At 41.4% G+C, this 25,450-nt stretch overlaps 1 protein-coding gene and 1 non-coding gene across 17 annotated transcripts in view; both read left to right on the top strand.

Moving 5' to 3' along the window:
* PTPRK (protein tyrosine phosphatase receptor type K) overlaps window positions 1–25,450 on the top strand; it is a 564,328-nt gene that overhangs the window by 164,290 nt on the left and 374,588 nt on the right. The window lies entirely within an intron of this gene.
* Window positions 16,594–16,716, top strand: LOC120938439. Its single transcript, XR_005749056.1, has one exon. It is a non-coding gene; the product is annotated as a small nucleolar RNA SNORA26 (small nucleolar RNA).

Below are 25,450 nucleotides of genomic sequence, written 5' to 3'. Positions count from 1 at the left end.
TGGGGGGATATGGGGTCCCCTTCGGGGAAAGCACTCACCAGATGGTTACTTTAAAACAGCGTTTCAGTGTAACATGTCACTGTCAGATGGTGGATTGAATCAGCATACCGCTCTATCTCCTTGATCACCGTATAATTTTTCACTCTCCAGGTAATAGCAGTTCCATAAGGGAAGGAAAAACCACATAGCGCAATATTGTTTTGATAATGTTTAATGTTACCCAAAAACATATAAATGCGTATCCCCTTAAGAGAACATGCGAACCAGATATGTGAAATAGTCAGGCAAAAATAAAATTCATGTGGGTGTTTGTGCCACTCTCACTGTTAGTAGGACCCCTGAAGACCGCTTGGATGTCCTTCCTGCAGCTTACTTCCTGGTTCCCTCAACGAGTGGAGGGCAAAACGTCACTTCCGGTCGGGATGCTGGATAGCAACGCTCTGACGTTTCGTCCGTTCGGACTTCCTCTAAGAGCGTGCTTATCCTGTGCATCCCCCGGAGTTAAGTAGCATTGCGCCGCCCCCTAACCAATGGCATAACTTCGGCTGGTGCTGACACTCCCTCCGTGTGTCATTGGTTGAACCCTAAGAATAAGCGTTTATCGATTGGTTTGCGCAAAATTTATAGCGTTTATAAAATAGGGGATAGTTTTATTGCATTTTTATTAATTTTTGTTTTACTACTAATGGCGGCGATCAGCGTTTTTTTTTTTTTTTCCGTGACTGCGACATTATGGCGGACACATCGGACAATTTCGACACATTTTTGGGACCATTGTCATTTTCAAAGCAAAAAGTGCTATAAAAATGCACTGTTTACTGTGAAAATAGCAATTGCAGTTTAGGAGCAAACCACTAGGGGGCACTGTAGGGGTTAAGTGTGACCTAATGTGTCTCAACTGTAGGAGGGCGGGGCTGGGGCGGATCCAGGGGGGGCAACGTGGGCAATTGCCCCCCCCCCCCCAGAAAATAAGTCTCCAAGGCTTCCTCCCTCCGCCACCTTGCCAGATTTGTGTTACGAGGCATCATCTGCAGGGACTATTTCTGCTTCCCCGACTCCCAGGTGACCTAAGATATATTCCCTGGGCCCCATCAGTTCATTTAGAGGGGCCCAGTAGTGTCACTATAGGGGTGTGGATCGTGGTGACACCAGGACCGCTGCTACACACTGGTAGAGTAGCAGCAGAGTGGTGTGAGTGTTGCTTCACTTCCCTGTCAGGCGGAGTGATCTCCACCCGACAGGAGCTTCCTAGTCCCGGCTGGTGTGACGTCGCGATTCAGAGGCTGGGAGCGCGGAATTGATGACAAGATGCTGCCGATAGTCAGGACCTGTAGCCAGAGCTCATTGCACTGCAAGTGAGTAATAACGTAGCTCATTTACATATCAATGCCGTATTTAACACCTTGTATTAGATGTGTGAAGTGGTTGCTTTGGGGGAGGGGGGGGGTTAAATAATTTACAATGCTAATTGTAATATAGCACATGGAGCCTGGAGGGGGTTAATGTACTCACCTATGTATTATTGACCAGTGGCAATTAACCCCTTTGTGCTGCATTAATGACAGTCAGTGGCACTATCAGTGTTAACCCCTTTTATGCTACCCCTTTTTAAACATTGCCACTAATGCAGCACAAAGGGGTTAATTTATCACTGGTCAGTAATACATCAGTGAGTACATTAACCCCTCCATGTGCCATATTACAATTACATATCATTATCATGATAATCACACAGTACAGGTGCATTGAGCCACAGCAACTGTATTGTGTGATTATCATGATAATAATGATATAGAATGACAGAAAAATGTATCTTTAGGCTTCATTCACACAGGGCATGCTGCATACATGCGTCTAACATGCAGGGCTGTCTTTTACTGGCTTGGGGATGCTTAAAGTGTTACATGCATCCCAATGCCGGCATCCCATTTATTCCTACTGAGACACACAGCCGCTATATCCCAATATGTCATGCGTGCGGGTCCCAGAATGCATGCAGGGTGCGTTCAGGGACCTGCACCAGCATGTCATATTGGGATAAAGCGCTTGTGTGTCTCGGTAGGAATAAATGGGATGCCGGCATTGGAATGCATGCAACACTTTAAAACAATGTCACTGTTTTAAACAAGGTTAGGACTGTAGTGATACGTTAAGTACAGTTCTGTAAGCAACACTTTATTTTCCGACAGTGCCCCTCCCGAAACTAGACTCTGGATCTGCCCCTGGGGTGGGGCTGGACGTGTGACGTCAGTGATCGTCTTTCCCTATAACAGAGAACAGACGATCACGGACACTGCCACAATGAAGAACGGGGAAGGTGTGTTTACACACACCTCTCCCCGTTCTTGAGCTCCGGTTGCCAATCGCGGGACACCGGCGGCGATCGGGTGGCGCGGTCACGGAGGTTCGGACCGAGTCGCGATCGCGCCGGTGCGCTTGCGACCCCACGGCTGGGCTTAAAGAGTCCGGTACATGATTGTGCCCAGCCGTGCCATTCTGCCGACGTATATCGGCGTGAAGGGGTCCTTAAGTGGGTTGAAGTAGAACTATGGGCAAAACTTTATTTTTTATTTAAATTGAGCAAAGAAGGGTTATAACCCCTAACAGATTTTTTTTTCGCCATCTGTTTCATTGCAGAGATTTTCCTTAATTTCCTGTCCCATAACCAAACAGGAAGTGAGAGGAGATCCCTGCAAATTAAGGGAATTATTTGAGGACACCCAGGTCACCAAAACTAGTGTCACCATTGGAAGATTTTCCCTCATCTTCTTTTCTGGAGGCAACCCACAATTTTTTTGAATTTCTTTTTCTTTTACATTTCAATGATGATGGTAAACAGAACAACTAGAGAGGGTGAATCTTAACCACATGCCGACCAGCACACAATGATATACGTCGGCACAATGGCTCGGCTGGGCAAATGGGCGTACAGGTACGTCCCCTTTAACTCACAGCATTGTGGACGCGTGCATGCTCCGTGACTGTGGACTCTTTCCGCCGGTGTCCAGCGATCGGGTCACGGAGAGGCAGAACGGGGAGATGCCTTTGTAAACAAGGCATCTCCCTGTTCTGTCTAGTGACAGGACAGTGATCTACTGCTCCATATGATCAGGAGCAGTGATCAATGTCGTGTCACTGGTAGCCCAGCCCACACAGTTAGAATCACTCCCTAGCACACACTTGACCCCCTTCAGAGCCCCCTAGTGTTTAACCCCTTCCCTGTCAGTGTCATTTACACAGCATTTTGATAGCACTGATCGATGTATAAATTCCAATGGTCCCAAAATAGTGTCAAGTGTCCACCATAATGGCGCAGTCACGATAAATAAAAATCGCAGATCACCGCCATTACTAATAAAAAATAAAAATACCATAAAACTATCCCCTATTTTGTAGACGCTATTACTTTTGTGTAAACCAATCAATATACGCTCATTTTTTTATGTAGAAGAATACATATCAGCCTAAACTGAGGGGAAAAAAATGTATATATATTTTTTGGGGATATTTATTATATCAAAAAGTTAAACCTATTGCTTTTTTTTAAAATGTACGCTTTTTTTTTAATGTTAATAGCACAAAAAAAGAAAACGCAGAGGTGAAAAAATGCCACCAAAAGAAAGCTCTATTTGTGGGGAAAAAAAAGGATGTCCATTTTGTTTGGGTGCCATGTGGCACGACCGTCGGTTATAGAAACGCAGTGCTGAATCGCAAAAAATGGCCCGTTGCCATTGGGCAGCCAAATCCTCCGGGGCTGAAGTGGTTAACAGCACAGACAGCAATACAAACTGACAAGTGTTCTAATCTCTCTCCACTCCGTCCAAAACAAACAAAACAATTGCCTTTAGTTATACTGTGTTTAGTGCCATCATAATGTAAAGTTAGTGTTGGGGCTCTAAGAAACCTATTTCAAGCTTTTATAACCGCAGATCCAAGCCTGGGCCAAACAAAATTGGCTGCTGTATCATAGATGACACCTAGTAGGTGTTTTCTGGGCATTTATTCAGCTTTCAAACAAATGGCAAAACAATGTTGCGATGCGCTTTTTCTTATCAACACATTCTGGTGGTACTCTTGTAAACTACTTAATGCATCCTGTCCCACTGTCTTCTCTGACTTGTAGCCAGCAGACCGAACACTATAGTGGACCTTTTTATTGATGTGCAGTAATACTGGTGCTTTTGTAAACATGCGTGTGTATGCACAGCAACTGATACAGCACAGCTGTGCAATTTACATAGCGTTTTTATGGTACTGTTTTTGAGCAGCACTATTAAAATTTAATCCCTCCGCTCCAAAAAATGCACCAAAGAAGCTCATGTACCAAATTTTGGCACAGAGCCAGACATCTTTGGCAGCGCGTGTTTTTGGTGTGTTTTTTTCATGTGTTTTGTCATGCTGCATAATCATGGGGTGCTATTTGCCACCGCAAGCATGAAACCTGTTTTGCTCCAATTCCGGAATTGTGGACAGAATTGCGCAAATGGGGCCTAAATCTGTTTGCCCAAAACATTTTTTTTGTAAACTGGCATCACACTTGTTTTCTGTGGATAGAACGGTGTCGGCTCTGCCCAAGTTAATTTTGATAAACTACTTAAAGCGGAGTTCCACCCAAAAGTGGAACTTCCGCTTAATCCACTCCTCGCCCCCTTACATGCCACATTTGGTAAGTATTTTTTTTGGTGGGGGAGTGGGACTTCCTGTCCTACTTCCTCCTTCCGCCGAGGGGCTGCTAAGGCTATTGGACTATTCGCCTTTCTGCAGCCCCTCTCTGTAGGCGATCGCCTGGGACATGTGACAGGTCCCAGGTGACCGCCTGTCCAATTAGATGGCGCAGCGCCGCTCGCGCATGCGCAGTGACGCTCGCACATGCGGAGTGAATGAAGACGCCGGCCGGAGAGGGGGGGGGAGAGGAGAGGAGAGGAGAGGAGAGGAGCGGAGCCCCGGCTGGCGCGTCGCTGGAACGTGGAGCAGGTGAGTGTATGTTTATTAAAAGCCAGCAGCTACACTTTTTGTAGCTGCTGATTTTTAATAAACATAAAAAATGACTGGAACACCCCTTTAAAGAGAAACTCCAATTGTTTCTACAGTTTCTAAAACTGTAGCTGCTGATTTTTTAATAAACATACTCACCTGTCTCATGCGCCAACTGTTTTTGGACTTTATTGCATTATCACTGTTTATCATCGTAATTGTTTATTTCACTTTTACAGCGCTGTCACACCTATATTGCTTTTTACTGATTTCTGTGGGAGCACATTAGTGACGGCTGCAGTAAAAAAAACTATAACTATTGTATGTTTTTTTTTAAAGTTTCACATTTCATACCATATTAGCACGCAACTACCTCAATTTTCATTACCCACTCAAATTCCAGGGCGAGTCTTAAACAGCAAGAGGTGTGGCCTTGACAGGTCATATTTAATGTAGGGGTGCACAAGGGGTGTGGCCTTGACAGGTCATATTTAATGTAGGGGTGCACAAGGGATGTGGCCTTGACAGGTCATATTTAATGTAGGGGTGCACAAGTCTAGTCAGGCCTAGGGCAGCACAAAACCTAAATAAACTACTGGGCATATCCACACTTCATTGTCGCGATAATGCGGTGCCTGGACTGATTCCTGTGATGTCAGCAGCGCGCGGACTGAAAACGTGTCACAGGAGTGCAAAACAAATTGCACTTCTGTGGTCCATAGGAGAAGCCCAGCCTAACAATCTTTGGCTATACAATTTTAATACAGAGAACCAACCCATTAAGGTCACAGAAGGCAATTATCCTTGTACTTTGCTACCTTGGTTGTTGACAATTGGAGAAATGTATGTGAAAGACAAAATGGAATAAAAAAGCTTTGTTTTTTTTTAATACCATTACAATATTTATTTTCTACAACGAAGGCCAGTAAGAGATAAAAAAAAATCCAGTGGTTTAAAATGACAGTCATTATGGCTAATACATGTATTATATCAGGGTGAATTGAGCCCAATGCATAAAGTGTTGTTGATGTAACAGTTTGGTGTAAGATTTTCACAATAGATCAAGATACAATAGAACCCTTTTGTGTGCCTTCCTCCCACCTCATACAGTTGACATTGAGGCTCATTTATTTGTCTGTAATGAAAGCCAGTCATCTCTTAATCTTGCCCTGTAAAAGGAGTTGAAGACTGAAAGGGAAAATCTGGTAGGTAACTATTGACCAGACAGTTGGCATTATTAGCGCCAAATACATTGGTGTGTTCTTGGGAGAGGGGGATCAGTTGTTTCTCGAACTGTCAAGTATTAAAGAGAATATTAAATGTCAGGCAGTGGCAGGTAGAGCCTCTGCTCCCATCTCCTCGGTCGGTTTAATGTGAGAAATCTGAAAGTACCTGCTTGGTATACACACAAATATTCCCTACCTGTCCCTCATAGGTATATCACGGTTCCCATAGACAGCTTTTGTAAGAAGTGCACAACAACTACGATCGTTAACACACTTTTATTTGACAGTATATGTATATGCTAATGAAAAAGCTGCTCATTTATTTTAATTGTTGCGTTCCCGTCTTCTTGCCATATCAGCTGTTTACAAGCCTGCTCATGCTGTTATTTTGTAAGGTGCTAAGTACTGTAAGTGTTATTAATGTGCCATCGCTGGCAGAGTGCTATTAACATGTTTGCAGAATTGGGATGCAGCAATATGAGAGATGGACAAAATAGGCTTATACAGCTAGTAAGCCAGAGGTAGGAGGCAGTAAAATGTTTAGAGACAAGGAAATGTGTGCATCTTTTAACTTCACTTACTACTTGGCCCATTAAACATTCATTATCATATGCTATTTAGGAAGTGCCACAGTCTCTCTCCGTTTATGGGATATGAAATGGTATTTTAGAGCAGTGTTTCTCAACCTTTTTCTAGTCTGTGCGCCCTTAAAGTATTTTCAGTCTTGAGGCACCCCAGTCCAAGGCTTGGGTCACATTACGGCGTGTCGCAGAACACGCGCAAAATCGTGCTCATTCCTGACAGACAAATGCTCTGCTCTTTAGAAAAACTTGGTTTTGGGACTTGTTTTTCTGCATTTTGTGGGTAAAGAAATGAATGGACTGCCCTACATGCAGCTAAAAATATGTGAACCAAGGGCTTGTTGTTCACATATCATAGGGGCGGTAAAACCACATGGTTGAGCTGTTTTTACCACCCCCAACTTCTCCACCTTTAGCTGCAGAGGCAGCAGCTGAGGGTGTTCACATGCTGTGGCTGCAACTGGAGGTATACCGAGGGTGAATGGGGCTGCACTGCAACTACCCCGCAACTGTGTGCATGTGAACACCCTCAGCTGCTGCCTCTGCAGCTAAAGGTGGAGAAGTTGGTATATGCTAATGAATATATATGTATATGCTGTGGTCTAAACTATAACTACAGTGGATATATACAATAAACGCGAAAAATTTGAATATCGTGCAAAAATAAATTTATTTCAATAATGCAACTTAAAAGGTGAAACAAATATATAAGATGGACTCATTACATGCAAAGCAAGATGGTTCAAGCCGTGATTTGTCATAATTGTGGCGATTATGGCTTACAGCTCATGAAAACCCCAAATCTACAATCTCAGAAAATTTGAATATTACATGCAATCAATAAAACAAGGATTGTACATAGAACAATATCGGACCTCTGAAAAAGTATAAGCATGCATATGTACTCATTACTTGGTTTGGGCCCCTTTTGCAGCAATTACTGCTTTAATGCGGCGTGGCATGGAAAACATCAGCCTGTGGCACTGCTGAGGTGTTATGGAAGACCAGGATGATTCAATAGTGGCCTTCAGCTCTTCTGCATTGTTCGGTCTCGTGTCTCTCATCTTTCTCTTGGCAATGTCCCATAGATTCTCTATGGGGTTCAGGTCAGGCGAGTTTGCTGGTCAATCAACACAGTAATCCGACGGTCATTGAACCAGGTTTTGGTGCTTTTGGCAGTGTGGGCAGGTGCCAAGTCCTGCTGGAAAATGAAGTCTGCATACCCATAGAGCTCATCTGCGAAAGGAAGCATGAAGTGCTCCAAAATCTCCTGGTAAACGGCTGCGTTGACCCTGGACTTAATGAAACACAGTGGACCAACACTAGCAGATGACATGGCTCCCCAAATCAACACAGACTGTGGAAACTTCACTCTGGACTTCAAGTATCTTGCAGTGTCTGCCTCTCTATTCTTCCTCCATACTCTAGGTCCTTGGTTTCCAAATGAGATGCAATATTTGCTCTCATTTGTCATAAATTCCTGCAACTGCTTCAGAGTTGCTGTAGGCCTTTTGGTATTCCCTCTGACCAGTTACCTCCTGGCTCTTTAATCAAGTTCGGAGCGAAGTCATGATCCAGGGAAGGGTCTGTGTTGTACCAAATACCTTCCACTTTTTTATTAATAGATCTCACTGTACCTCTAAGCATTGATAAAGCCTTTGCATTTTTTTTTGATCCATCCCCTGTCTACAACTTTATCCTGCAGATCTTTTGACGGTGACTTGCCACCAATAGCTAATTTTTTGCTTCGGGAAAGCTCTTTTCATGCTGAGCTAATCACAATGACCACAGCTGATCACAGTTGAAAGTCAAATGGCTTTGTGTGCCATTGAGAAGGTAATCGGCTACGCCTGAGAGTTCACTAATTATTTTTTAGGAGGTGGGTGATCCCTTTTCCAACTTTGTAAATCCTGTTTTTGAACTTTCTATTCTAATTTTTTTTCTGACATGTTGGTGTTGGATCTTTAATTTGGGTGTTAGAAGTTGCACTGAGTAAATACAGATGGATAAAACGCACTGCGTGTCTCCATTTTAGGCTGCAAAGCAACGCATTTTTATTTTCATATTTTAAATGGGGGGTGATTATTTTCTATACCCACTGTAAGAAACCTCTGTAGGAGGATACACGCAATCAACAGGCTAGAACAGCCTTACCTAACCTTTTATAACACACAAGAACCCTTTAAATATTTTTCATGTCTCACAAAACCCCAGCTAAATTATTACATCTACAGCTCATGGTACAATAACATGATCATTAAGCTTTATAAAGATTAATAAAAAAATAATGTGAAGTACTTGGTTTTTTTTTGTTTTGTTTGTTTGTTTGAGCGTATTAGAGCTTCAAGCATAAAATCACTCAGGTGTGAGTGGGGCCTAACACCAGGGCCGCTGATAGGGCAGTACAGCCAGCCCTGTTGTACCGGGCCCGGCCCCCACCAGCTCCACAGGGGGGCCCGGGCAACTTTGCAGTTAATTTATGTAGGTTAACATTTTGAAGGCATACCCGCTACTATTTGCTTAGAGAAGGAGGGGGTGTTGTAATTAAATGTTCCCGGGCCCCATCTAGTCTACAGAGGGGCCCAGGAGATGAGCGAGCGTTTGGACTATTTTTCCCTTTTCGGGCGCATGTACAAAAATTTGCACCGTACATTGCTCTTCTGCTAGTTAGTTTTTTTTTTCCCGGCTGCCGCTGCCCATTGCCTTCCCTGGCGGAGTGATACTACGAGGCTCCGCTTAGCCCCGCCTCCCGTGATCAGGTGCTGACTGCCGAGACTCAGCTGAGGACACAAGCGTCTCAGTGAATGAAATGGAGCAAGAACTTGGAGGACAGCGACGCGTGGCTGCACATGCACTACACACAGTGAGTGGAAAACAGAAGATGGAATGCTTCACTGTGTCTCACTTAGGCAACCATACAGCATAGCAGGTTATGATTATCAGCATTCTGATACTCATGCAGGCAGCACAATCAGCATATGTTCTGTCATGGATCTGTTACAGTGTGTCCTATTGCTGTTTGGTGCTTACTTTTGTTATGGCTGTACTGGGTTTGTAACACACAGTACAGCCATAAGTTAACAAAGTCAGCACCCAAAAGCTATGTGTCACTGACAGGGCTGTGGAGTCTGAGTCGAGGAGTCGGAGTCGGGGGAAATTTGGGGTACCTGGAGTCGGCAAACAATGCACCGACTCCGACTCCTACTAAATTTAGATTGGAATTAAAAAAAAAATTCCAACAGGAGTTTTATAAAACACTAAAAGAAGTTGAAAAGTATGATCGCTCATCAAAACTTACTGTTGAAGAAGCCATCCTTGTTTATCCAGAGATCGTTAGTGATGTGGCCAGAATAGTTACTGCAATGCCACCCACCCAAGTCAGTGTCGAAAGATTATTTTCAGCCCTAAAAATAATAAAGTCTGACTTAAGAGCCTCTATGAAAGAGGATCTGGCAGAGGCAATTCTCTTCCTTGGAACTCTACATTGAATTGATTTGCATTTGCTAAGCCTATAACTACATTTCAAGATTAATATAAACCATTTCTAGGTTTTACAGATTTTGTTTTTGGTTCATTATAGATAAGCTTTGTTTTTGTTCTAAAACAACCAAATAATGTGGTTTGTATTTTTGAACTGGTAAAGATCCTGTTCCTGATGTTTATGCCTGCTGCTACTATCCAGCCACTTGATTGATTAATATTTTTTTTTTTATAAAACTTTGTTTTCATTGTGTTTGTCTTTTGCTTAAACTGTGCAATACAGTAGACTGTTGGCTTCCCAGCCAGTAGTCCTGTGGTTGCCAGGGCCATCTTTTCCATTGGGCACGCTGGGCAGTTTCCCGGGGGCCCCGCTTGCCTGGGGGGCCCCACCGGCTGCCCAGCAACCCCAGTAAAAAATTATGGAGAGTGACGGGTTAGAACTGCCCATGCCCAGTTCGCGGAAATCACAGAGAAGATCCGGTCCTCCACGAGTGCGGGGGGTTGCTGATGTAAGGGGGGAGTGAATGCAAAAATGTAAGGGGGCACTGATATAAAGGTTCCCCCTCCTATATTAGTGACCCCCCCTTACCTTCGTGTATTTAATCGAAGGAAGGTGGTCTCTGGTCACCAGAGTACCCCCCACATCAGAGTCTGCAGGATTCCCCCTTACAATGCAAGGGGGAACTCAGTCTGCGGACCCTGATGTAAGTGGGAAAGAGAAAGCAGTGGACTCTGATATAAGGTTGTCTCTGGTCACCATAGCCCCCCTCCACATCGGAGTTCCCCCCTTAGATCATGATCTGCAGCGTTCCCCTTTACATAAGAGTTCCCTTTCACTGTAAGGGGGAATCCTGCAGACTCTGATGTAAGAGGAAACTCTGTGCTGGCTGGGTTATAGTAACCTGACCTTCATGTCAATGAAGACATTTTTTTTTTTTTTACTTTTGTTTAACTTAAACACATTTCTAATAGCACTAGCTATATGTTTATAGTTTAAATACTGACATTTGCATTGTTGGGCACTGAAAACTGTAATTTTAGGTACTTTTTTTGCAGTGGCAGTAAATGTGGTTCTGCCAGTAAATTTTATGATTTTTGTCAGTAATTCTCGTGCGTAATTGTGTAGACAGGGCCCCAGTGCACTGTATTGCCCGGGGGCCTATAATGCTCTTAAGATGACACTGGTGGTAGGTTGCGTTTCTTTCCCTCAAGGAATGTATAAAATACATTTGCATATTAATACAGAGGAGTCTGAGTCGAGGAGTCGGAGTCTGAGTCGGAAGTACATAAAACTGAGGAGTCGGAACATTTATCTACCGACTCCACAGCCCTGGTCACTGAGATCCATGACAGAGCACATGCTGACTGTGCTGCTTGAGTAATTTTCATAATGCTAATAATCAGACACATTGAGATGTTACTCTACACTTGTGTTTGGGTGGGGGGGCAGTAAACATGCCCCCCAACCACCCCCTTTAACCGCTTCCAGTCCAGCAACATACTGTTACATTGCTGGATTGGAAGGGTGATATCTTGATCATTGCTGCAGCAATGATCAAGATATCATATTCTAGCCTCAATGAGTCTGCACAAAGTAAAAGTAATCCTATTGGCTAAGGCCTGGATTACTTTTAAAGGCAGTAGAAGGGGGTTCCACCACCATCCCTCCATCACCTTTACTGGGCTCTCCCATGCAATCAGGGGTCCCATTTAAGATGTGAGCAGCAACATCTAGTTCCTGGGACACAGAATGCGTGCATATGTAAACGGTGACAAATCTGCAGAGGTTGGGTCAGGGGAGGAGCCTGGTGGGGTCGAGGGCGGGGTTAAAGGGGGCCCCGTCGGGAAGGCTGTACGGGGCCCTGTGATTTCTAACAGCGGCCCTGCCTAACACCCTTTCATTGTAAGACAAAATATTTTTAGTAATTGTGAAATTAATATGTTCAGAATATTTTTAAACTTTATAGCCTTCTTATATTGGTACTGAGTGGAAAATTACCCTCTGTCGTTGGTTAGTTGAAAAGTGTCTTCTTATATTGGTGGTCATTGTAGCAGTTGGTAGAAGGACCACCCTACATTGGGCAAATCTCTCTACCCAACAATCTTTTAGACAGCATTGAAAATGTGTGTCTGTGTGTGTCTGTGTGTGTCTGTGTGTGTCTGTGTGTGTCTGTGTGTGTCTGTGTGTGTGTCTGTTTTTTTTTAAGAATTGTTTCTTAAGGAATCTTTAGCAACATCTGTAGGAACCTTGGATGGAAAAAAGCTTCACCAGTTTATTGCCTTTCTATAATAGCGCCCAGTTGTTTGATTGACTGTCCTTTTCAAATTAAATACCTCTGCCTCTTTTTCTCCCCCCATTTTTGTCCCTCTTTTTGGTGTACAGGTAAAGGCCTTTTTAAACAATGCATTATTTAACCACAACATTTTTATATATGATAAGCTTTTTATCCTTTAATTTTTCTTCCTCCTACATAAGTTTTACCTGTTTATCCGCAATCCTCCTCTACATCTGTTCAGGCCAGGTACCCACTATTGCGAATTGGATGCGGGATCCCTACATCCAATTTGCAATAGCAGGAGAATAGAGCCGGTTTACATATCTCCAATGCGGCTCCAGTGCGAATTTGCACAAAAGACCTGGGTGTATTTTTGGTCTGTTTCAGGCCTAAATTCAGCCCAAAATTCAGGCTCAAATCTGACCTGAAATGGTGGCCCAGGATGCACTGGACCCCTGCTGGGAGCCTAATCGGCATCCAGTGTGAACAGAGCCTCAAAGCCTTGAATTTATAAAGCTTATCTGAGCTGTCAGAAAAGACAGGGCAGAAAGTTAGAATTGCACTCTGCAGAGCTCAGCAAGGAGAGCTCTAAAAGCTGATTGGAGGGAATGAGCACACCCCCTTCACACAGCACACAAGAACAGGAGTTTCTTCCCTTGTCACCTTTTTTCTCTTGGAGTCAGGAAAACTTGTCATAAGTAATAAATGCTGATAGAGGAACGATCAGTAGGCAGAAATGACACGTGATGCTCTTTAATTTAGACAAGTACACACTATAGAGGGATATGCTTTGTTCATATTTCATGTCTGAGGTTTACAACCACTTTATTTATAAAAAGGACTTGTGGATTTACCCAATCATGTTCTTCATATTCATTCTTTACAATCTGCCTAACTTGGGGTATGTCCTTTGCCTGCATACATTGCATTAAATGGTGTCCCTCTTTCCCATCTCAGAAATTTATTTTATTAGGCTGTGGTCCCCAAATCGGGTCTCCCCCGAAATAGATGTTCCCATTCAAAGATTTCCCCTCATCTCCTGTACTGGTCACCAGTACTAACAGAGGGATGAATCTCCCCAATAGACACACAGATGACAAATAGGGATGCACTATAAGTTGTTATGTTTATTTTGTTAGGCTGATATAAAAAGAAATATATGGAAAAATACACTTGCAGGTTTATCTAAAACGTGTGTGTGTGTGTGTGTGTGTGTGTGTAATGAATTGCCTGTGTAACTGAGGGTTTGACAGATGTGTCTTTTACTTGCATATGTTGTGTTAAAAGTTCATGTAAGGTTAAGAGGTGTGCAATTCATTAATCTAGATTATTGACATTTCAGCATGCTTTGGCATAGCTCCGTTCTTTTCTTGTGTAGTAGTGGATGGGATTTTGAAAATGATCAGAAAGCTTATTTTCTTCACTGACACAAACGTTTTTGTTAGAAATCAAAAAAGCCTTTTATCAGTTTGGCAAATTTCCATATGTTGAGGGTCATCAATGTAACTTTCATTAAAATGCATTTTTATAGCAGCAAATAAGCCATTTACTTGGATGTTCATTGTTTATGTACCCTCAGTATGAAAATGTTTAATATAGGTGCCACATATTGGCATTACACCAATAAATAACTTGTTTAAAAAAATTGCAAGCATATAAAAGAGATTCAAAAACATTGAGTTTTATTAAAACTGATATCCACGCTGATAAAATGTTTAATTCACTTACTGTATGTATGCAATTAATTACAATACAGGTATTTTTAATTGAAATTAGTTTATGTACATGAATGATTTGGACTTTGTTTCTTGTAAATCCCTATTTAACTGCACTCAGTCTGAGAGAGAGGGATCAGCATTGTGCACCAGTTTGGTGTGATGCAGTGCACATGTGCTGACATGACAGACAAGGGAAATAAGCTCATTAATGTGCTACTGCTCCTTCACTATCCAATTACAGCCTGGGAGCAGCAAGGCACCTACAAGTAATTGTAAAGTTGATGTAAACATATAGTCCATAATTTGTATGTGAATTAATATAAATGCTACATGCTCATAAACATCCAAAGAAAAAGTGCTCTAGTGCTAAAATTGCTCCTTGAGCAAAAGGGCCTCTTGCCAGACTGAAGTGATCTCAAATAACAGAGATCAAATCCACTTTTTGCATCCCAAAGAAAGGTCGGCGTTGGAACTGTCAGACCCCGGGTGACTCCGTAATCTCATCAATGGAATGTGATGGTAAGATCCTCACATAAGAAAAGCATGCCACGACCTATGTTCCAAATGCCGCTTACCAGCAATCGCATATATAAAGCACAAACTGGGAGAAGAGATTAATGTGAGATGTCGGAAAGGATATGTGAACACAGGGGGAGGTGTTGACAAACGCCAAAAGGTAATATAGCTGTCATTTTGCTCCCCAAAATATGGCTAAATAAAATGTACAAAAAAATGTAATTGAAAAATGATTAATATATGAAAAAAATATACAAAGGAGTAAGGGTAACTTTTCAATGTTTCAACTGGCCTCTGAAAGAGACTGCACCATCTGGTGGTTCCATGTATATACAATCGATTATCCCACATCAGAAATTTTAAGAATACAAAACCCAAATATTTGTGTGTGTGTGTGTGTGTGTGTGTGTATATATATATATATATATATATATGTGTATATATATGTGTATATATGTATGTATATATATATATGTGTATATATGTATATGTGTATATATATATATATATGTGTATATATATATATGTGTATATATATATATGTGTATATATATATATGTGTATATATATATATATGTGTATATATATATATATGTGTATATATATATATGTGTATATATATATATATGTGTATATATATATATATGTGTATATATATATATGTGTGTATATATATATGTGTGTATATATATATATATGTGTATATATATATATATGTGTGTATATATATATATATGTGTGTATATATATATATATGTGTATATATATATATATATGTGTATATATATATATATATGTGTATATATATATATGTGTATATATATATATATGTGTATATATATATATATGTGTATATATATATATGTGTATATATATATATGTGTATATTCCTTGGTGCAATTTATAAAACACAAATAAAATTATATATATAAATAAATAAAAATGTTTCCAAATATAATAAAAGGCAGAATATAGACACACTATATTACCAAAAGTATTGGGACGCCTGCCTTTACACATGCACTTTAGTGGCATCCCAGTCTTAGTCCGTAGGGTTCAATATTGAGTTGGCCCACAGCTTCATCTCTTCGGGGAAGGCTGTCCACAAGGTTTAGGAGTGTGTCTATGGGAATGTTTGACCATTCTTCCAGAAGTGCATTTGTGAGGTCAGGCATTAATGTTGGATGAGAAGGTCTCCACTTAAATTCATCCTAACTGTGTTCTATCGGGTTTGAGGTCAAGACTCTTTGCAGGTCAGTCAAGTTCCTCCATCCCAAACTTGCTTGTCCATGTCTTTATGGTGTGCAATCCTATTGGAACATGAAGGGGCCATCCGCAAACTGTTCACACAAAGTTGGGAGCATGAACAGGTCCAAAATGTCTTTTGTATGCTGACGCCTTAAGAATTCCTTAAAAAGTGAACGTGGAGTTTATTATAGGTAAAGTTGAGATGTTTCCCAATAAGAACAATTCTTTTTTTTTTCACTTTTGTTGCACATTTTCTAAAAGTATGAGTAACGTTGTATTCATTATTTTATGGATTATGGGCACCAATATGTTTGGCCAGAATTAGTGAATTGCACACGTTTCACTTAAAGGGACAGTGCACGCTTTAAATGGAGCATTGGGTCCAGTATTCAGGATACATTAGTTGCAGCAATCCTGTGATTATTAACTAAGCGCAAGGGTTTGTTTCATCCAAGTAACCTACAAGTATTGCCTAAAATGTAACCCCAACTTTTCACGACCCCCTCGCCCCCATATCTTGTATGCGGTCCCTGAACATTTTATAAAAATTGTATAGAACATCCCCTTTTCAGCTTTGCCCACTTTAAGATGTCCTGTTCTTTAAGTGGCCAACATAAAGGGGTATAATAAAGCTCTCTAAAACTCAAAGTAAAAAAAAAACAAGTGTTTGCTTTGAATCCTGTCTGGAGCAACACAGATTTAAAGTAAATTCTTACTAGTTCACAATGTGCTTTGAAAAAACTAACTGAAAAAAAAAAAAAATTGTATAGAATCCCTATTTTCCAAGATTCTTATGGCTGGTGATATCATAGGCCCTTCCTCCTTCGTTCTGTCAGGGAAGGATGGTACTTAATGCATTACTTAATGATATTTTAGTGACATTCTGTGCTGCGGTACTGAGCCAAGGCTGCTAGATGATGGCAAATTAAAAAAGGCATACTACTCTCCAACCTGATTGGCTTACAACATTATAGACCTCTACCAAAGTCTTTTTAGTTCGCCCCATTAGGGGGGATATTTTTCTCGTACTGTTTTTATATTTAATGGAACAATTGTGTTATTGCAAGGTTGCTGGAAACATAGCTAGAGTATTCTTAAAGCATTTTTTGCATTCAAATGTTCTTTTGTTACCCAATGTAACAGACTATTTAACTCATAAATATGTGTCTGAATATACACTGGCATGGTGAAAAGTTAGAATAGCTTCAGATGAATAATTAGTATGTTTTTTTGTATTGTTGCAAGGAAAAAAAATGTCTCTCTAGCCATCTATGACTCTATCTAATAAAAGTACTTTGACGGTTAAGGGCTCAGTCCAAGGCAGCTTCCAACTGTACTGTACAACAATCAGTCTTTAAAAAGCACACTGGAGCTTCAGTCAAGTGACTTGCCTATGCTTAGATGATGCTATCAATCGGGGTGCTGGCAGGAGAAAAAAAATAGGATATCATTAGCACAGTTTAAATTGGCAATACAAATCAATAAAAGGTCTACAAAATACCTATGTGGTGACATTCCCCCTCCAATGATAACATAAATTGGAATGCGGTCAATTACTGTGTTATTGTAAACGGTGAAAAACTGTGAAAATTAGAGACGGTTTGCACTGGGGTGACTCGTCAGGCGGCTCAGCCGCCTGACGAGTCGCGTCCCATTCTATGCAATAGAACCGTTCTAATAAGAGTGGCGCATGTCACTCCAACTTAGAAAAAGGTTCTTGTATGACTTTGCGGTCGGCTCGGGGCGACCTACATTGACTTCTATACAGAGGTCATTTTGCAGGTCGCCTCTGAAGTCGTCTTCAGGACGCCTTGTGGAGTCGCCCCCGAAGTCGTGCCGCCTAAGTGTGAACCGGCTCGTAGAATGAAATGAACAAACTGTGTCAAAATAAAATAAAAACAAAAATGTGACGCACAAAAATGTGGATCTGTGGCTGCAAACATGGTGTTCTCAAAATATATTCATAATGCTGCCTATTAATGTATTTCATGTGATAAATCATGTGCTCATGAATAAAATTAAACAACCCTGAAATAAAATAACAATAAATCCACATGGCAACAGTCTCTTATGGAGTTCTTGTCACATGAAATTCCCGAATTTTCCGCCATCATATGACGTCCTTGACTTTGTGTGGGTATAGCATTCAGATATTGTTTTTTTCAGCCGGCAATTCCCTACACCATGAGAAAGATCATAGCAGCTGTTCCGCTGCTTGATCGTTCTTACGGGCGGCGAGAGGGAGCGTCCCTCTGGTGCTTCTACCGACTCACTGCTACGCTCGGTGAGTTGGAGACGGGATCCGCTGTCCCCGGATGTTTACCATCAAGATTTTCAGCGGACCAGATGGTTGCCATAGGCCGGGCGGAATGTTATGACATCACGCCCAGCCTGTGCATTCAAACAATCAGCGTTTCCTCGGCTAGGAAGCCGTGATCGTTTTATTATTTTTATTTCAGGCTTCCCAGCCTAGTGGTGAGATGTGGAGTCTTATTGACCCCATATCTCACTGTAAAGAGGACCAATCGTGCCATATTCCAATTACAAGGGATGTTTTCGTTCCTTGTAATAAGAAAAAATATATATTTTTAAAAAGTGTCAACCTAAAAAAAAAAAAATAGCCCTAGACCTCCTTCTCTAACTCAAAATGTGTAACCAATAAAAAAAAGTTGAAAGCGTTGCCTATGGGTATTTTTAGGTATTTTAAGTTTGGCGCCATTCTACGAGCGTGTGCAATTTTGAAGCATGACATGTATCTATTTACTCAGTGTAACGTCGTTTTCCTTATTATGCAAAAACATTGGGCTAACGTTACTGTTTTTTTTCCTTTAAGTACAAAACTGTCCCCCCCCCCCCCAAAAAAAAAGTGTTCGAAAAATTGCTGTGCAAATACCATGCAAGATAAAAAATTGTAACAACTGCCATTGTATTCTCTATGGTCTTTGCATATATATAATTTTTTGGGGGTTCTATGTAATTTTCTAGCAAAATTTTATTTTACATGTAGGAGAGAAATGTCAGTTTTGACCTGGGTGGCAAGTGGTTAAAAAAAACAAACAAACATGTTAAATGTACCTACCCTGTGAAATTGTTTTGCACAGAGCAGCCCAGAGTCTCCTGTTCTCGGGTCCCTTGCCGGTGCTCCTGGCCCCTCCATGTCGAGTGCCCCCGCAACAAGCAGCTTACTTTGGGGGCAGCCGGGCCACTGCCCTGTGTGTCCATTCAACCCCCCTCTCTCCTAATTGGCTCACTGACTTTGACTGCTGTCTTAGCCAGTGAGGATGGAGAGTACTGGACAGTCGAGGCTCTTGTGCAACATCGCTGGATCAAAATGGGGGTTCATGTAAATATTATGGGAGCAGTGGGGGCTGCTGCACACAGAATGTGTTTTTATCTTAATGCATTAAGATAAAAAAAAATCTGCCTTTTAGAACTACTTTAAATGCGAACAGGCTTATTAATCTTACAGCAAAGCTGTGCCTCCTGTGTCTCCTCCGGTTTTGGGTGTCAATCATGTCACCCAGCTCTGCCCTAGTGGTGTCTCATGGTCATGTGACTTCCTCAGGGGATCAATGCTGGGAACACTTACACAGCTGATCACATGAGATATATTGATAATGGGTGGTGCAGCATTATTTGTGTATGAAACGTGTACATTTACCAGATTTACCAGATTTCTGATTAGAATGAGTGGAACTTATGTGACCACGCCTAGGCACTCTGCGCCTCTTGATTTCTGTGTTACACTGATGTCATCGGTAGGTGGTGGAGTCTAGTAATAGGAGGAGCTGTTCCATAGGGACACACTGCAATGGATGAAAAAATGAGCATAGGCAAAAAGGAAGATGCAGAATGTGTACTGGAAATGCCATATGATTGGCTTCTGTTTCAGAGATAAGGCTTGGCCCACTTTAACTTTGGTATTGATGGCTTTATCAAACTATTTAAATCTTCTAAATCAGGGGTCTCCAAACTGCGGCCCCAGGGTCAGATGTGGCCCTTTGGTAGCCTTTATCCGGCCCTTGGGACACTATTCCTCCCGCTCACACCAACAATGGGGCATTTTTCTTCTATGGATACCAATGATGGGATACTATTCCTCCTACTAATAGGGGCACCACTTCTATTGACCACCAACCCTGAGGCCATATTTATTCTCACTGATGATGGGCCCATTACATTTTCTGCCCCTGTTGGCCACAATCCGGCCCCCCTAAAGTCTGAAGGAAAATAAACTGGCCCTTTGTTTGAAAAGTTTGGAGACCCCTGTTCTAAATAATGAATTTGCCTTTAAAACAGTTGGTTTTATTAGGGTTACAATACTGTTCTCTCTTAAGCCTCGTACACATGCTCGGTTTACTCAGCAAGAACCCGCAAGAAAACTGCTGGCAGAGCTTTCTTGCCAAGTATACCGTGCGTGTGTACGAGGCTTTCAGGTTTCTCGTCAGGAAAACTGCCTAAAATCTCAACAAGAAAAATAGAGAACCTGCTCTCTATTTTCTCGTTGTGATTCTCGGCAGTGTTTTTCAGTGTGTATACTTGCCTGTTGCCGTGGAAACCCGCGCATGCTCGAAATGACTTTAACACATGCGCGGTAGCTTCCAAGGCATAGGTAGGGTGCAGCAAGATGACGGTGACGGCATCGAATGTGACAAGCACATGCTCATCATGCGCAATGGCGTCACCGCGTTCTTGCCATTCAAAAGAACGGTGGTTCTTTTAAATGGACTGTCTGTACACTCGGGTGGCAAGAGATTCTTGCAAAGAATCTTGTCAGGAAAAACAACGTTTTTTTCCTGACGAGATTCTGTCCCGTGTGTAACAGGGCTTTAGATGCGTATGTTGGTGTGGTGAATGGCACTGATTCATAACTTTTGTTTTTGACATGCCTGGATATTTACACCAAACCCTGTCATTTTGAAGACCTTGGCTAAAATTGCTCTACTTTTAGAAATATCACAACTATTGCAGATCCAAAGCTTTTTGAAATAAATCAATATTTTGAGAGACTTCGCTCTACACATGAATATCTTTACTGAGCATCAACTGTGCCAGTGTCTTGTTCAGTCTAATATTTTCCAGGTTTACCTTGCTATTATAGGTGTAACATAATATGATTGCAATGGACCGCTCTTAACTTTTCACTAGTTATCTATCTTTATTCTAACATATTAGCATTATTTTGGTTGAATGTTTTTTTAACACGGAACCTAACTGATGAACAAAACGTTTATTTCCAGTAAATAACTACTGTTGAAACCAAGCGTGTCTGCTTTTCTTACCCTAGAAACTATAGCTACAGCTTGGAAATGAGGTGCTCAGTTACAGCACACTGGTTTTATTCAAGGCACTTTATCATGAAGAATTGCTTAACAAGTTGTAATAGCGATATTGTTCATTGGGGCATGCCATCTGCAGTGGAGCAGCACTGACTGTATTGTTAGAGCATCTACACCACAGAATATCCCAGAGCTTAGTTATTTTACCACCCATTGCCATGTAAAATTCATCTTGTATCTGTTCCCATTAGATAGCTGAATCGTAATATGTTTTGAAATTCCTATTTTTTTCAGTACTTTGAATTCTTGAAAATTACAACATGTGTTAATGAGTCTTGCAGAACCAATTTGTTGTGATTTTTGTCTTTTATTTTCTTGCTAAATTCTTTTTTTTTTTCCTGTGGTATCAAGACTGATATAGGCACTGTAGACGGCAATCGGAAATCCTACATTTTGTGTTGTATCTGTTACAATGCCTTGAAAAAGTGTTTATGCCCTTTGAAATTTTCCACATTTTGTCAAGTTACAACCAAAAACTATAAGTGTGTATTTTATTGGGATTTTATATAATGGACCAACACAAAGTAGCACATGTGAAGTGGAAGGAAAATGATAAATGATTTTCATTTTTTTTTTTTTTTGACACACACACACACACTACAGTACTAGTTCCTTTTGAACAGACCTATTAAGTAAAAAAAAAAAAAACTTGATAAAATCAGATTGCCTGATGCTGCCAGGATCTCAAGTACTGGACAATGGCATCTAGTAGTGCCCAGTGATCAGCAAAAGAACATTAACTAAATATACCCTTGTTAGTAGAGCCTCCTACAGCATGTTCTTGTTTGAAGCACAAAAATAAAGTCTAATCTTTTGCTGCTTATAGAATGATGTCCCTTTGTAAAGTTTGCCCCTTTTTTCTTGTAGTAACATGTTAATGCAGTGTCAGAGAAGGTCTTCTCATTCTCACTGCGCAAAGCTTTGTACAGCTTTACAAACTCTGCAGGACTTCACGGAAACATGGATAGGATAAGTCTCGCAGCTCTGTTTGATTTGGAGCCGAAGTCAAACGTTAAGCCCTCTGGAAACAAAGAAAGGTTGGGTAATGCAATGTAATTTCTGTTGGTAGCACAAGTCTGCACTTAATTGCATTGTAGAATAAAGCTAACATGTACCTGTGATTCATTCACAAATGCACGTTTATGAATAATAAACAGACGATTTATACTCTTCCTCTCAACAGGGCTGTACTATGACACTAGTGGGACAAAGCTTATGGCAGCAGGATTAAAGGGTACCATCAGTTCTAAAAATGTTGATATTAGAATGACTTTTTGCTTTTTTTTTTTTTTTAATTCAATTTTTTTTACCTCCTAAACATTCGTGTCTAAATTCAGCAAGAAAACTGCTGGAGAAAGGGGGTACAGAAGAGACCAAAGGCTCTTTGATCATGAAATGTGACACTATATATTTTTTTTCTTCTCATCTAGTGATACGCACAATACAGTCTTTATTTAGCCTATTCCTAAAGGACAGAGACGGAATGCTGCCTCTAGTGCATTCTCTCAATCCTTTTTACTGAAATGAGCACATAAAACAGAGGAGGAACTTGTCGTCCTTCAGGTGTATTGAGGACAGCCTGTTGTCTAAATACTGTGCTGCCTTGCAACCTATTCTTCCCTTATCCCACCCTGCCATATATAGTACAGGAGCAAGGGGTATGTACCGTATATACTCGATTATAAGCAGGGGTCAAGTCCCGAGGAAAAAAGTGTGGGAACTCCCACCCAAGATCCACTCCCCCACCAAAAAAATAAAATGATACGCTCATATGCATAATTACTAAACCACATGTTTTTTTGTTTTTTTTTCGATCCACTGTACCTTAGTAATCCTTTGTTACTGGGCGCTTCCTGTATATGGATTCATCGGGTAGTGTGCGGGTATATAGTCACTTCCTCAATGCAGCAATGTCTCCTGGGAGCTTTTGTCTTTGTGCTTTTCCCAGGAGACATTGCGGAGGTCTGCCGCAAGTTATCGCGGGATTTAGAAAGAAGTTCTTTCTAAATCCCGCGATAACTTTGCCTGCCCCTGACAGTGACTCGAGCCGGGCATCGCCGCTTGGTGAAGGATTGACTCGGGCGGCTCGGCTGCTCTAGTCCTGCAAAGGGAACTGCGTTCCTGCTGTGAAAAAAGTGCAGGAACTCCGTTTCCACGCGTTCCCGCAGGACTTGAGCCCTGAGTATAAGCCAAGGCACCTAATTTTACCACAAAAAAATGGGAAAACATATTAACTTGAGTATAAGCCTAGGGCGTCCATCTGCATGCCTCAGTGTGACTCACTATGTCCATGTGCCTGCCTCACTGTGCCCATGCCTAGACTGACGTTTAACATGGGAGTCTATGGAAGGGGTGCCCTGTTTTTAAAAATTGGGTCTCCCCAGCCGTAGGTTCCCCTAGACAAACTTTGCACGTTTTTAGAGGAGAAATGAGGCTACATGTGTGACAAGTTTCGGGTTCAGGGGACCTATGAACGGCTGGTACCGGGTCCCCAAAATTACCGGAGAAATTACCGCTTAACATGGGAGTCTATGGAAGGGGTGCCCAGCTTTGTAAAATTGGTGCTCCCCAGCCGTAGGTCCCCCGGACAACAATCGGGGCAAGATCAGGCGCAAAAAGGTGACTCTAGTATAAGCCGAGGGGGGCATTTTCAACACACAAAAAAATGCAAAAAAAAGTGATTATATTCGAGTATGTACGGTATGCTTTATTCCTATCTCTAAAGCCTAGTACACTCTATCTGAAAATCATATGAAAAAATACCGCTTTTGAAGCAACTGTACGATAATCTGATCCTTGGTACACAGCTTTCAAGCTCTGATCGAGGATATTTTCACAGGTCGTGTGAAATTACCCGTTGGGACAAGCATGTAAAATTTTATAGTACGATACCAGATTGTATGATTTTAGTTTAATCCGTACAGTTACATTAGATCACTTCCAAATTTTTATTCTTTCATTTGAAAATTTTCATAATTTTAGTAACCGCTTCATTTTCCATATGGAGACTAGCATGCAAAAAGACGATCGTTCATCCGATAATCTCATCGTGTGTACCACACTTAAGGGTGCATGAAGTCAGAGCTGCCAGTCCTAGGGTTGGGGTGGGTTGTAGGGGGGAACAAATATGGAAGCATTGGTTGGTAAAGAGGCTGTAATAGTAATCTGTAGCAATTTGTGTCTTCTGTCTGATTTTGTTTCTTGAAGCACGAAGCATTTAAAGCGGAGTTCCGGCCACAATTTCACTTTTTAAATATAAATACCCCTGTAATACACAAGCTTAATGTATTCTAGTAAAGTTAGTCTGTAAACTAAGGTCCGTTTTGTTTGGTTGTTACAGCATTTAGACACTTTATAAAATAGAAATTGACTGGGGCCATCTTAAGTGTGGGCATCATGAAACCAGACTGTATGACTTCCTGGATTTCACCCTTGCAGATCTCGCACATGCTCAGTGCTGCACAAGCAGTGTAATAGGTTTCAGATCAGGTTTCAGCACCTGTACTGTCCAAGTCACATGATTCTTCGAGACTGGGGAGTGCACAGACTCCTGGAAAGTTACACCCACTTCATTCCCAGGAGTCTGTGCGGTGTAGGTTAGGAAGCTTAAGCACCTAGGGGCAGGAAGAGGGAAGATTAACTATTCTGCCTAGCAACAACACTTTTCTAAAAAAAAAAATTCCTAAAGGACTAATGACATTTTTTTAAAACTACTGATGTAATGTTATATTTATGGTTGCAACTCCACTTTAACCACGTTAACATTTTAGGCTCGGTTCACACTGCTGCGACTTGGGACCTGATTTGTGAAATCCCAAGTTGTGTAAAATTCGATCTTAGTCTATGAGAGCTGTCTTGGCACTACTGAAGTTGCTCTGACTTTAGAAAAGGTTCCTGTACTGGTGATTTCTATAAGACTTGTGCCTCAAAGTAGACTCAAGTCACTTGGAAGTCTCCTGGGAAAGTTTCACAGTTAATCGCACCGTAGTGTGAACCAAGCCTAAAAGTGTTTTGTTTAGTTTGTCTCAAGTTTAAAACACCCTTATTGATCTTGTCAGAAATCTTGTCCGCTGATACTTTTCTATGCTGACT

This window comes from Rana temporaria, chromosome 4, assembly GCF_905171775.1.
Source record: "Rana temporaria chromosome 4, aRanTem1.1, whole genome shotgun sequence".
In the NCBI taxonomy this organism is placed as follows: Eukaryota; Metazoa; Chordata; class Amphibia; order Anura; family Ranidae; genus Rana; species Rana temporaria.
The sequence above is the reverse complement of the archived record's forward strand: the minus strand, read 5'-3'. Positions and strand labels throughout refer to the sequence as shown.